This window comes from Peromyscus maniculatus, chromosome 13 (genome assembly GCF_049852395.1).
Source record: "Peromyscus maniculatus bairdii isolate BWxNUB_F1_BW_parent chromosome 13, HU_Pman_BW_mat_3.1, whole genome shotgun sequence".
NCBI lineage: Eukaryota > Metazoa > Chordata > Mammalia > Rodentia > Cricetidae > Peromyscus > Peromyscus maniculatus.
In genome coordinates this window covers 17,993,050-18,005,277 of record NC_134864.1, presented here as the reverse complement: position 1 = coordinate 18,005,277, position 12,228 = coordinate 17,993,050, and positions in this window count along the sequence as shown.

The window sequence follows — 12,228 nt, the reverse complement described above, 5'->3', positions numbered from 1 at the left end:
ACAGAACATAGAGAAATCAAGCAGGTATTGATCTGAAAGCTTTATTACTACTGGATTGCTTTCCTGGTGTTGGATGTCTCTATGCATGCTACCAAAGTAATCATGAATCTTACCAACCTACAAAAATGAATGACTACAATTATTGTGCTGCAAAGTGCACATAGTATTAAAATGCCTCCTATTGTCTCATTGCTAAAATCAGACTGGTGCATCTCTCAATCCTCATCAGAGAATCCTCTCCTTGTGGTTGATGACAATTAACACAGAGACTTAAAACTGATCAGTATGCAGAGAACAGGAGACTGCAGAGTGCTCAGCTCTAAGTGGGTTATCTATATCACACCTCCCTTGGGGATCATCACAGAAGAGCCAGAATGGTTGATAATTACAAGGAAAGAATATTTTGTAGACTCAATAGAGCAGATTCTCATGTGAATTTACAGCATGTGGGACTCCACCCACAAGACCTGCACAGTCTCAAGACAGACAAAATACTAACATGGAGAGGGTGAGGGCAGTAGAGTCCCACTCACAGCTAAAGTGTTATTTGTATTTCTTAACCTCTGTGGAAGGAAAATCCAGTTAGATTTGAGAGTGTGACTGTTTGTTTAATATCTAGCCGGGGCTGGTGCCACAGCTGAGAGCTGAGAGTATTTGAACAACACAAGTTGACTTGATCTTTTGGGAGAAAGGGGTAGAGAGAGAACACAAAGATGCAGGAGTTGATGAATATGACCAAAATGCATGGCATGATATTCTCAAAGAACTAATAAAAATATTATTTAAAAAAGCAAATGAACATCTAGTGATTCTGTGAAAACATAAATAGAGATTTGTTTTTATTTTCTTTCAACAGTATTTCAAACTGCTGTCTTTATTTAGTGGAAGGATATGTGAATGGGTTTTGAGGTTTCTGTCAACCTGAAAGTTTAGGGACATGATGTGTGTCCTGGATGTGGTTAAAAAAGACGGGCAGGTGATAAAATCACATATTATCATGTTTTTGACTTGACAGATGCATACCTTTAGTCTAAGTAGTTTATAAACTGAAAACAAAAGACACATATTTATATTAATGCATGTTCACAGTTCATATTTGCTAAGGGGTTTACTTCATTTTTGCTTGGATAATATGGAAAACACACATTAGTTTATTTTATATTCTACCTATAGTGTAAGCATGGTATATCTTTGTGTATTAAGCAATCCTCTTTATTTCAGATGTACAATGTACTCAATAATCTTGACCAGACTTTAAAATCATAAATTGCATTCCATACAAGACACAGAATTTCTTTCTTCCAAGTTAAATGTATTAGATGACAAAATATGAGGTTTCAAAACAGGGTAAATAATGTGAAAAAAGAAAATGACTTTACTTTGTATCCAAATATTTAGGTATAATTTTTAATATTATATACCTAATGCATGATGTATCTCTCACTACTGACTTGGATTTTTTCACATCCTCTTCATCTTTTATATTAACTCAATGTTTTTAAAATTTCAATTTGAAATACATAAATATTACTTTGTTTTGGGAAGTCACTTTCTATTTGGAAAAGGGTTTGAAAACAGCAGTAGTTTCCTTTTGTTCTTAATTGTATTCAGTGTAAGGAAATAAGTAAAAGAAATGAGACGGGCATGTTCCCCTTGACACTAAATAGGTTCTTTCTCCTCATAATCTCACGGACCACTGTAGAATATGAGGGAGAAAAATATGAGCAGCTAGAAGGGATAGAGGCTACCAAAATGAAGGCTATACAGAGCAGCATGGATGCGCATAGGAACTCACAGGGACTTTATCAGTGTGCACAGGGCCTGAAACTGTCTGGGCCTGTCGGGGGAGCAGTGCTAGGAAACTAAGTGAACACCAGCCCCCTTCCCTAACCCAGAAGTTGTCTCCAAGTGATAACTGCTTGAAAATGAAAAATTAGTTTTCTCCAAATGAGCATTTACAGGGATACAAACCACTCTTGAGGGCAAGCCCCATGTCCAGAAATGTATGGCTGTCACAAAACAAGCTATGTCCATTGAAGGGATGTCCATCAAAGGTCTACCTTTATGTGATCGTGTGAAGAAAGTTATGATGGCACTTAGCACAGTGGCTAAAAGATCAAACTGATAAACAATGCTTGGGAGAGAAATAGTACAGCTAACATATAAAGAGATTCAACTGAAATATTAATGTTGGGTTCAAATCAGAGCTCTGGCATTCAGCGAATACTCATTGAGTTTATTGTTCACTTCTTTAACTTTTAGAGTCCCTGGTCTATACAATGGAAATAAGAACCCACCAACTCACAGGAAGTTTTTAAGTGCATTGAGTTAATATTTGTTAATCAGTAAAATGTAGGACATAATTCAAACTCTACATAAAAGCAAAGTAAATAAATAAATTGATAAGTTTCAGACATGATATATAGACAAGGCCATATGAAATAAAATGTGCTTTCATACCGAACAGGAGGAAATCCAGAGAACATTTGGTTAGATAGAACATAAATATTTAGGCTAGAAGGTACACAGTTCCAAGCAGTTGTCCCTTGACCTGCCAGTAAGGAGCTGGAGCACTTTTTAATGAGTAAGTGTGTCTTTCTGTGATGAGTGAAAATGCTCTCTTGCCTTTCTTTTGCATAAATGTGGTCAAACAGGGTTTGGAGGTTTGCTTGCTAATTTGCTTAGGGCACCTTCTTTAGAAAAATTAAGAACTAAATGACATCCATCACCTGAGGGAGCAGAGACTTTGAGACCACCTGCTACTCTCTTTGACACATCAATGCCAACCTTTTAGAAAGTGTCTAAGCCACAGGGGGGAATGACCAGGTGTGTGGGCATATTTTGCCACTTCTTTTCTGTGTTTTTATCAGATAAAAGTGCAAGTAGGTTATTTTAGAGATTCTTAGTGTTTTTCTGAACATATTTCTAACATTGTTTCATTCGTTATTCTTGAAGTAACTTTTAAAGGCATCACTGTAGAACCATTTTTATACAATCTTTTCATTTTACCTGTTAAAAGTTTTGTATATACTAGTAGCTTTCATTTTCTTTCTTTATTCTTATTTTTATTATATCATCTACTGTGTTTTAATATATCTATTTATCTATAATTTTAAAATCAACTCCTTCAAGGTAAAGGCCCTATTGTACATTATGTATGATTTAGAATATCCAGTGGCAGGCATATAAACCTCAGAAAGGGAAACTGTACCAGTTAAATCCAACATAGAATGCTGAGTTTCTGATGCTTGGGAGGTGTGTTGCTTGTTTTTCTTATACCATTGCTGGGAAGAAGAAAAACAAACCTAAAAATAAGCAGAGGGATGAAAGACTTATTTTGATTTATGATTGATTAAAAGATACAGCCATCAGGGTTGAAAAACATGGTAATATGAGTGACTAGTAATGCTTCATCCTTTGTCATGAGGAACAGTGGGGGAGAGGATATTTTGTTCCGCACAGTCCTATCTGCCCCATTCACCCCGCCCTTTTTTTTTTTTTTTTTTATCAAATCTGACACCAATTCCATGTTTAGAATGGGTCTTCCTGCCTCACGTAAACATCTCTGGAAATGCTCTCACATCCATATGTGAGGTGGATATCCTAAGTGACTTTTATCAGCCAGGGTTGTTGACAATCAAGATTCCATCAGAAACAGCTCTTCTGCCAAAGAGTCCTGCACTCATACTCTAAAACAACAGATATTAAAGGTATTGATATTCAAGTAAAATCCCCTTGGACTTAAAAACAACTTTGTTCATTATACCCAAATTTAATAACAAGTATATTTTTATTTTTTTGAATGAATGAATAAATAAATACTTTATTATGGTTAGCCTCTCATTTGGGGGTTACACAAATTGCCTCCTCAAACATTGACAGAAAGAGATGCCTTTCTGTATCTGCAGGGCAATTAAATTTATGGTAAGGCAACAGAAACAATGCTGTAATCTGAAATTAAAGCAAAACCACAAGATCACCTATGTAGGCCACGTTTGGTTCTCTTAGCTCAGATACAGATCATTTCTTCAGGGATGTTCCTATTAGCCCTTCAATAAATACTGCCCAGGAGGAGGAGCAACAACCTCAGAAGTCTCTGGATGCTGAGGATGAGGATTCAAGTCCTGCCAGTCCCCAGAGGCAATCAGTCATCCAGCAGTCATCATAGGACAAGGATACCCCACATCAAGGCACTGGGACAAAGAGGACTCATCCAGATGATGAGGATGAAGAGGACCCTGAGTGTCCTTCCAGCTCCAGCAGCTACAAAGTGCCATCTGATGCCGGGAAGATGCTTCATGTTTATGGCCATGATTCTGGGCAGGACCCAGGAACTTCTGCTGAGGGATGTCCTGCAGCTGATGAGTTTGATGCATCCCAGGGGAAGCCCTACGCATGTAGTGAATGTGGGGAGGCCTTTGCATGGATCTCGAACCTTCTGGAGCATCACAAGAGCCATAGCACTGAGACATGCTAGGTGAGTCAGGACTGCTAGGAACCCTTCCTGTTCAGCTTGGCTGTGGTCAAGCACTATAAGAGTCACATACAAAAAATGAAAAGGCACACCCAGAGCACCTGTCTGCCACAGACAAAGCTTGAGAGGATTGACCGTTCCTAGTGTGGGTGGTTTTCCCTATACAACCTCAGGTGTAAGGATGAGCAACTCTGCTGTGGGTGTCCTGTGACATGACAATGATCTTAAGCATGAGTGATCTTAAGGCTCATGTGTGATAGTGGCTTCCTGTGGTATCTATGGGTATATCTGTATTTACTTTCTGGATGCTAATGTGCTCAAAGTACCTGGAAATGGGCATGGCCACAAGAAGCCCTCATCTTAGAACAAGTATGTTTTTAAAGAAAAGAAAATAGCATTATACTTTTAGAAGCTCTCTCTCTCTCTCTCTCTCTCTCTCTCTCTCTCACACACACACACACACACACACACACACAATTATTAAATATTAAATCTTATTTATTTTAGTTTTTCTTTGATTTAATGGTGACTGCTGTGGTTTCTGTCTTTTGCAGCAAAAGTATCACTTTAAAAAAATTTACAGGAGCCCACAGTTGAAAGAATTTGGTATTTTAAAGAGATGTTTGATAATTTAAAGAGAAAACTATTAAACTGTTTGATTTTTTTTAAAAGACTGTGGGATTGTTAAAGTTGGTTGGTCATGTTTTTAAATTTATTTATTTCATTTAAAATATTTTTGCTTTTCATCAGATCTTACACACTTCCCTTCTGACTCAACTTCATATTCGCTCTCTCTCAAACAAAAACAAAAACAGAAACAAAAAATAAAAGACAAAAAAATCAAATAAAACAAAAAGCTTATTTAAAAATGTGAAGTTATTTTGTGTTGGAAAACTACACCTGGACATATTTTGTCTGGCAGACATTTTCTTTGGAGTCATCCACTACCTCTGGCTCTTTGTGTTTCCACTTCTGCATAGACAGCTGAGTCTTTATGGGAGGAGATTGATAAAAAAAATATTCCATTTAGTACTGAGTGTTCCAAAGTCTCTGACACTCACACTGTCCAGTTGTGGATCTGTAAGTTAATTGTCATCTACTGAAATAAAGGCTTCTCCGCAGATGGTTAAGCAATGCACTATAATAGCATTAACACACATTTGGGTCCTGTGGTCCTTTAGCAAATAATAGCAGTAGGTTTCCCCCTAAAGTCTGTGACCTATCTAGTCTCAGGTTCTTGGCCACTTTAACTGTGAGTGGAATGGCTTCCATCTCATGGAATGATCTTTAAACCCAAACAGTGGACCTGACTCTCCTAGGGGAGCTATTATTCTCCTATAGACACATCATTTTACAAGATGTGGATGTCACACAAGTTTATATTGCAAATATAATGAAGTGATCTAGTTCAAGGTGTTCCACACTGAGGGTCTTTACTTTGCACATGATAACAACCCCAATTGACAGTTGCAGATGTTAGATGTTACCTTAGGCAAATTAAAAACACTGAGTGTGGAACATTTTTAAAAGATGAATGTGAAATGACAGATGCATGGTTTAATCTTTTATGGATAATTTGTATATTAACAATAATGTAGTCATGAGATAAATACAACAAATGTGTAAAAATAATAAATATTGTACATATTTTATAAAGAAAATTATCATATCACTAAAAATGTGTTGTTATTTGATTATGACAGAAAGATTATTAATATTTTTGTATCACAGAATAGAAAACAATAGGTTTTAGCAAGATGATCTTAAGGTAAAGGAATTTAGTATAAATAATAATTGTATCAGAATGGAAAGAAAAAAGATTACATACTCAAGTAGTTTGTTAAAATTAATTTATTTATAAGTAACAATATTGTTTACCATGATAAATAAAATGAAATAGCAGAAATGATAATCAATTGAAGGGATTTTTAAATGAGTTTGTAATCTTATCAATAAAATAAGCTTTTTTGGAGCTTTTATCTTCTAATGTCTACTAACTAGGATCAGCCGAAATGAATTTCACAGCCAGGAATCTCATCATTGTCTCTTAATTTAGGTGTCTGGTACTATTTCAAATATTGAACAGTGCCTATGAAAATAATCACCATCAATATTGCTTTGCATAATTTTAGGATTGAGATGTAGCAGTATTCTTAATTTACCTGTTGCAGAACTCAAAAGTATAATCCCTAAAATATATCCTTGTGTCCTAGGTCAAATACTGTTAATAGTTGAATTTTATTTTTCAATTTCATATTTTTCAGAATGGAATTTTATAACTCCCACATCATTTTAAAAGACAAAAGCAAAATATATTATTTCACAATGCAGAAATATAGAATATAGTACTGGTTTGTACTTGCTTCCTATGCCATTTTTTCTTTGAAATTTTCCTATTTAAAATTTTATCTTATAATTTAATTTAATTTTACATATCAGCCACAGATTCCCTTGTTCTCTCCCCTCTCCTCCCTCCCACCACCCTTCCCCCCAGCCCACTCCCCATTCCCATCTCTTCCATGACAAAGACTCCCCTGTGGATTGAGTTCAACTTGGTAGATTCAGTCCAGGCAGGTCCAGTCCCCTCCTCCCAGGCTGAGCCATGCATGGCTGTATAAGCCCCAGGTTCAAAACAGCCAGTATCTGCTCTGAGGACAGATCCAGGTCCCAGTGCCTGGATGCCTCCCAAACAGATCAAGCCAATCAACTGTCGCACTTATCCAGAAGGCCTGATCCAGTTGGGGATCCTCAGCTATTGGTTCATACTTCAAGGGTTTCCATTCCTTTGGCTATATCACTTGTTTAAACTTTAGATAACACTGGAAAATACAATACTTGAAATAATCAGAGCATTTACACCTGTCTTTCATATCTTCTCTGTATATACAAACCTACACAGCACCATTTTATTTTAGCCATGTTTATTGTATTTACCTGTGCACATGTTGCTAAACAACATTAATAACTACATTCTTTTTGTTTGTTTGTTTGTTTTTTGAGACAGGGTTTCTCTGTGTAGCTTTGCACCTCTCCTGGAACTCACTCTGTAGCCCAGGCGGGCCTCAAACTCACAAAAATCCACCTGTCTCTGCCCCCTGAGTGCTGGGATTAAAGGAGTGGACCACCACCACCTGGCTTAATATCTATATTCTTAATGAAATTTCTACATCATCTACTGAATTCCAACATGATGTGTTAGGATGTGAAAATGGTGTGTTAGATAATATTTACAGTTACTCTTATATGTACTCAGCTCTTAGCTATTTATTCTTTTATAGAAGTGTGTGTATACACACACACACACACACTGGTAACAAACATATATATATATATATATATATATATATATATATATATATATATGCTTATAGAAGATGTGTGTGTGTGTGTGTGTGTGTGTGTGTGTGTGTGTGTGTGTGTGTGTGTGTACTCAGAAGACTAAAATGCGGTACAGAAATTTCCTTGTACTCCTTGCTCAATGTTTCCATTTTTTAAAAAATATTTTCCTCCCATCTATGTTAAAACTAGAGAGGTAGCCTTGAGAGATTATGTGTATGTAGTTTTGTGGGACATTTTATTCTCAATGCACCTATTTGTAAAATACTTCAATCAATATATGGAAACATTTCAACCAAAAGGAAATATGTTTGAGCCATTCAGACTCCTCTACACTGAATTCAGCACCTGTAAACCACTAATTCTAATAGTACCCTTCAATGATGTATTTTTCAATATTTTGTAACAATGAAAACATATTATATATGAACTTCCTGACTTGTACTTTTTTCTCAGGTTAGTGTGCTTGCTGTCCCTTTATGTTGCTATGTGTATAAATAGTTCATCCTTTTATCTTTTGTTGTTGAGTAGTAGTCCATAGAAGAGTTACATTACTATTTACAAAAGCATTCATCTATTGCAAGACATATTTGTCTTTGGATTTTCATGATTGCTGTTAGCAGTCATGCACAGATTTTGCATCTGCTGTTTAGACTGTGTGTTTTAGAAGTCTACTTCTGATGTTTATTTTCAATGACCCTTTGTACAAGAAACCATCTGATTATTTTCCAAAACTGTTACCTATATTGCTAAACAAACCAGCAATGGCTGAAAAACCTAGTTTTTCTTCTTTCTTTCTTCTTCTTCTTCTTCTTCTTCTTCTTCTTCTTCTTCTTCTTCTTCTTCTTCTTCTTCTTCTTCTTCTTCTTCTTCATTATTATTTGTTTTTCTAGACAATTTTTCTCTGTGTAGTTTTGATGCCTGTCCTGGATCTCTCTCTGTAGAATCGACTGGCTCAAACTCACAGAGATCTGCCTGGCTCTGCCTCCTGAGTGCTGAGGTTAAAGGCACCACCACCCAGCTCTAGATCATTATTAATATTTGTTTTTTTTGTTATAATTTTTCAGATTTACTTCTACTGGATCAATAGTGATAGGTTACCAGGATTTATTATGCTTTTGCTGCAATGTTGATAGTGTGATAATTTGGTATGATTTATTTACCCACATTAATGGTTTCTGTGTAATTTTTGACCATTTTTAATTGATTGGTTTTTGCTACTCAGGTTTGAGAGTTGTTTATATAATGTACATATGTGTCATTTGCTAAATGTTCAGTTAACCCATATTTCTGCTGAATCTGAAACTTGTCTTTCACTTCAGTTTTAATATTTCAAATTATTCCACTGTGAAATATCCATATTGTCCATTTGCTGTTATGTTGGTTCATGTCCATAAATTATTGTCCATGTTCTAGCTTTAAAGCATTTTCCCTTATACGATATGCAAAGGTTTTTATTTTGAATTTTAATACCTGGTTTATTTTGAATTAATTTTTGCAACAGTTTGAGGCTGTCTTTAGGTTGATCTTTTTTACTGCAGATATTCAATTGCTTCATCATTATAGCTAGAAAAAAACATCTATCTATATATTATCTCGAAAAAAACGTAAGTAAACAAACCAACAAACAAATAAATAAATAAATAAATAAATAAATCAATAGAAATAGAAGAGTACACTGTCAAAACCAAAGAAATATTTAAGATTAATAAAAAATTGAAGTAGAGGGATGCAACTTCTAAATAAATTAAAGCAATTTTGAAAAAAAAAATTAGTCCAACAGTTTGCCTTGTAGGAAAGTCTGTGTGGCACTTTTTATTTATTAATGACTGATGTTCAAAGGCCCATCCCACTGGGGCAGTGCACTCTGGGCAGGTATCTCCAATTGTATCATAAAGCAAATTCAGAAAGTCATGGGAAACAAGCCAGTTGGTAGCATCCATTCATATTTCTGCCCAGTTCCTGCTTCCAGATTTCCCTCCCCAACATTTTTCAATAATGAATTGTTACAGCAAATGTAAGCTAAATAAATCTATTCCTGCCAGTTTCATTTTGGTCACCACGTTTTATCACAGCAATAAAAGACACATGAGGGCAGATGGAAATTTTCTTACATCTACAGAGTTATTTGACTATCAGTTTTATTGTTCCCAGTTCAATGTGTAAATGGCAAAATGTTTATAAATATCTCATTTTGAAATTAATAAAAGCATATTGGAGTTACCAGTTTTGTGGCTGAATTGTCATGACTATCATTATTCTTATAGATTATTCTTCTGGAATTTCAGACATGAGTAAAATGTTACCACCAAATTCACATCTTACTCCCTTTCCTCACATTTCTCACCTACCTTCAACACCACTTTTCCATCAACCCTTCATGTTTTCAGCCCCTGAATCTACATAGTATTCCTTGTATGTGCAAGAGTGTAGGACCCTCTATTAGAGACCCATGAGCAGCCTTTCAGGGATCTCACCCCTGAAGAAAGTTGATTATCCTACCCCAGTAACCATCAGTTACCAACAGCTCATAATCTAGGTGTGGCACTTCCTGAAATTCCCCCCCATATATGCTGGGATTTGGGATGGCTCACAACTGTCCATATTTTGTGCATACAGTTACAGCTGTTTGAGTTCCTGTGGACAATGGCCATGTCATATGCATAAACTACAGATTTGTGGTAGACTACCACCACCTCTGGCTCTTATATTCTACCCACTTCTCCTCTGTGATCATTCTGACCTATAACTCGAATTGCTTAATGGTCTTTTAATGAAAACCCTTAATCAGATATTGGGGTAAATGCTGAGAGTTCAGAGAGACAAAGGAACAAGTCACTGCCACGTCTTACCTCACCAACTCCACGAATCCTCTGACTGAAATTCTGAGTCCACACCAGAAAGGCTCCTGCAGAAAAAACCTCTAGCTGAAAGGTATGCTCCTGCCAAAACACCTCTAGACTTTCTTAGCCTAAAAGGCTTTTAGTTCCTGTCTCCTTACGCCTTATATACCTTTCTCCACCCAGCCATTAAAGGCATGTGTGCTTCCCAAGTACTGAAATTAAAGGTGTGTGCTGCCACTATCTGGCTCTTTCTCTCCTAGACTGAGTCAATCTCATGTACTCCATGGTAGCTTTGAGCTCAGAGATCCAGATGGACCTCTGCTTCTTCAGTGTTAGGATTAAAGGTGTGTGCCACCACTGCCTGGCCTCTGTGTTTAATCTAGTGACTTGTTCTGTCCTCTGATCTTCAGGCAGTTTTTATTAGGGTACACAATATACCACCACATTGATGCTTTGGAGGAGGGTGTGTGACATAGACAGAGCATTTACAGCTGAACACTCCGTAGTTTCTTATTCTTTAAATGTTGTCCTGTTGTGAGCCTTTAGCTAAACCACCATATGAATCAATCACCACTGGAAAAAGGAGTTTCTGACTAAGGATGAGAGATGTACTAATCTTTGTGTATAAAGAGAAGAACTTAGGTGGAAGCTTATTACTATACCACTTGAATAAAATAATAGATACTATGTTCTTCCCCAGGGTCTATGACCTAGCCAGATTGGCTTTAGGCTCAGTTAACAGTATGAGTTTCCTATTGTGGCTTTCAATCCAGGCAGAAAGTTATTTATTACTCCCATAACATTTGTGACAACATTGAACCAGTGAGTATAGCTTCCCAAGCCAGTCATCAGTGTACTTCGTATGGTTCATATCTGGGAAACTCAGACAGAAAGGCTAACATAAAAAAAAAAAAAACAACTACTAGTGTTGATATGGAGGTAAGAAAGTTTTTCAGTCTTAGTGGGAGTGCAAATGGTGTAGCCTTTACGGAAATGGGCATGGAGGCTCTTCAAAAGCAATAACTCAACCTACCATACGATGGATCTAAATTTTTCCTGTGCCTATGCCAAAAGAATTCATCATATTGTGGAGATGCTGTACTTTCACCATCATTGCTGCATTATTTGCAATGGCCAGGAAAGGGAAAGAGCCTAGATGTCCATCAACCTCTTAATGAGAACTGAAAATGAGGTAACTATGTATAATGGAATGTTATTAGAGTTGTAAGAAAAATGAAATTATGTACATTACATGAGAATGCATGGAGCTGGTAATAATCATTCTAAGTAAGTTGACTCAAACTCAGGAACAAAAATGTTGTATGTCATCTCTCATATATGGATTATAGGTTTGATCCTTTAGATGTGTGTATAAATCAGGGTACATATAAAAGTCAGGAATCAAGTAAAGGGACACAGTTAAGGTAATTCAAAGGGAAAGGAAAGAACACAGGTAAAATGAAGGGAGGAAGGGAAATAACAAAATAGGGATGATTAAGTGTAGTAAGGGATAGTATGGCAAGCTAGAAGATGGAGATGAGGAGGGATAGTGAGCACTGAACCCTTTGAAAATGC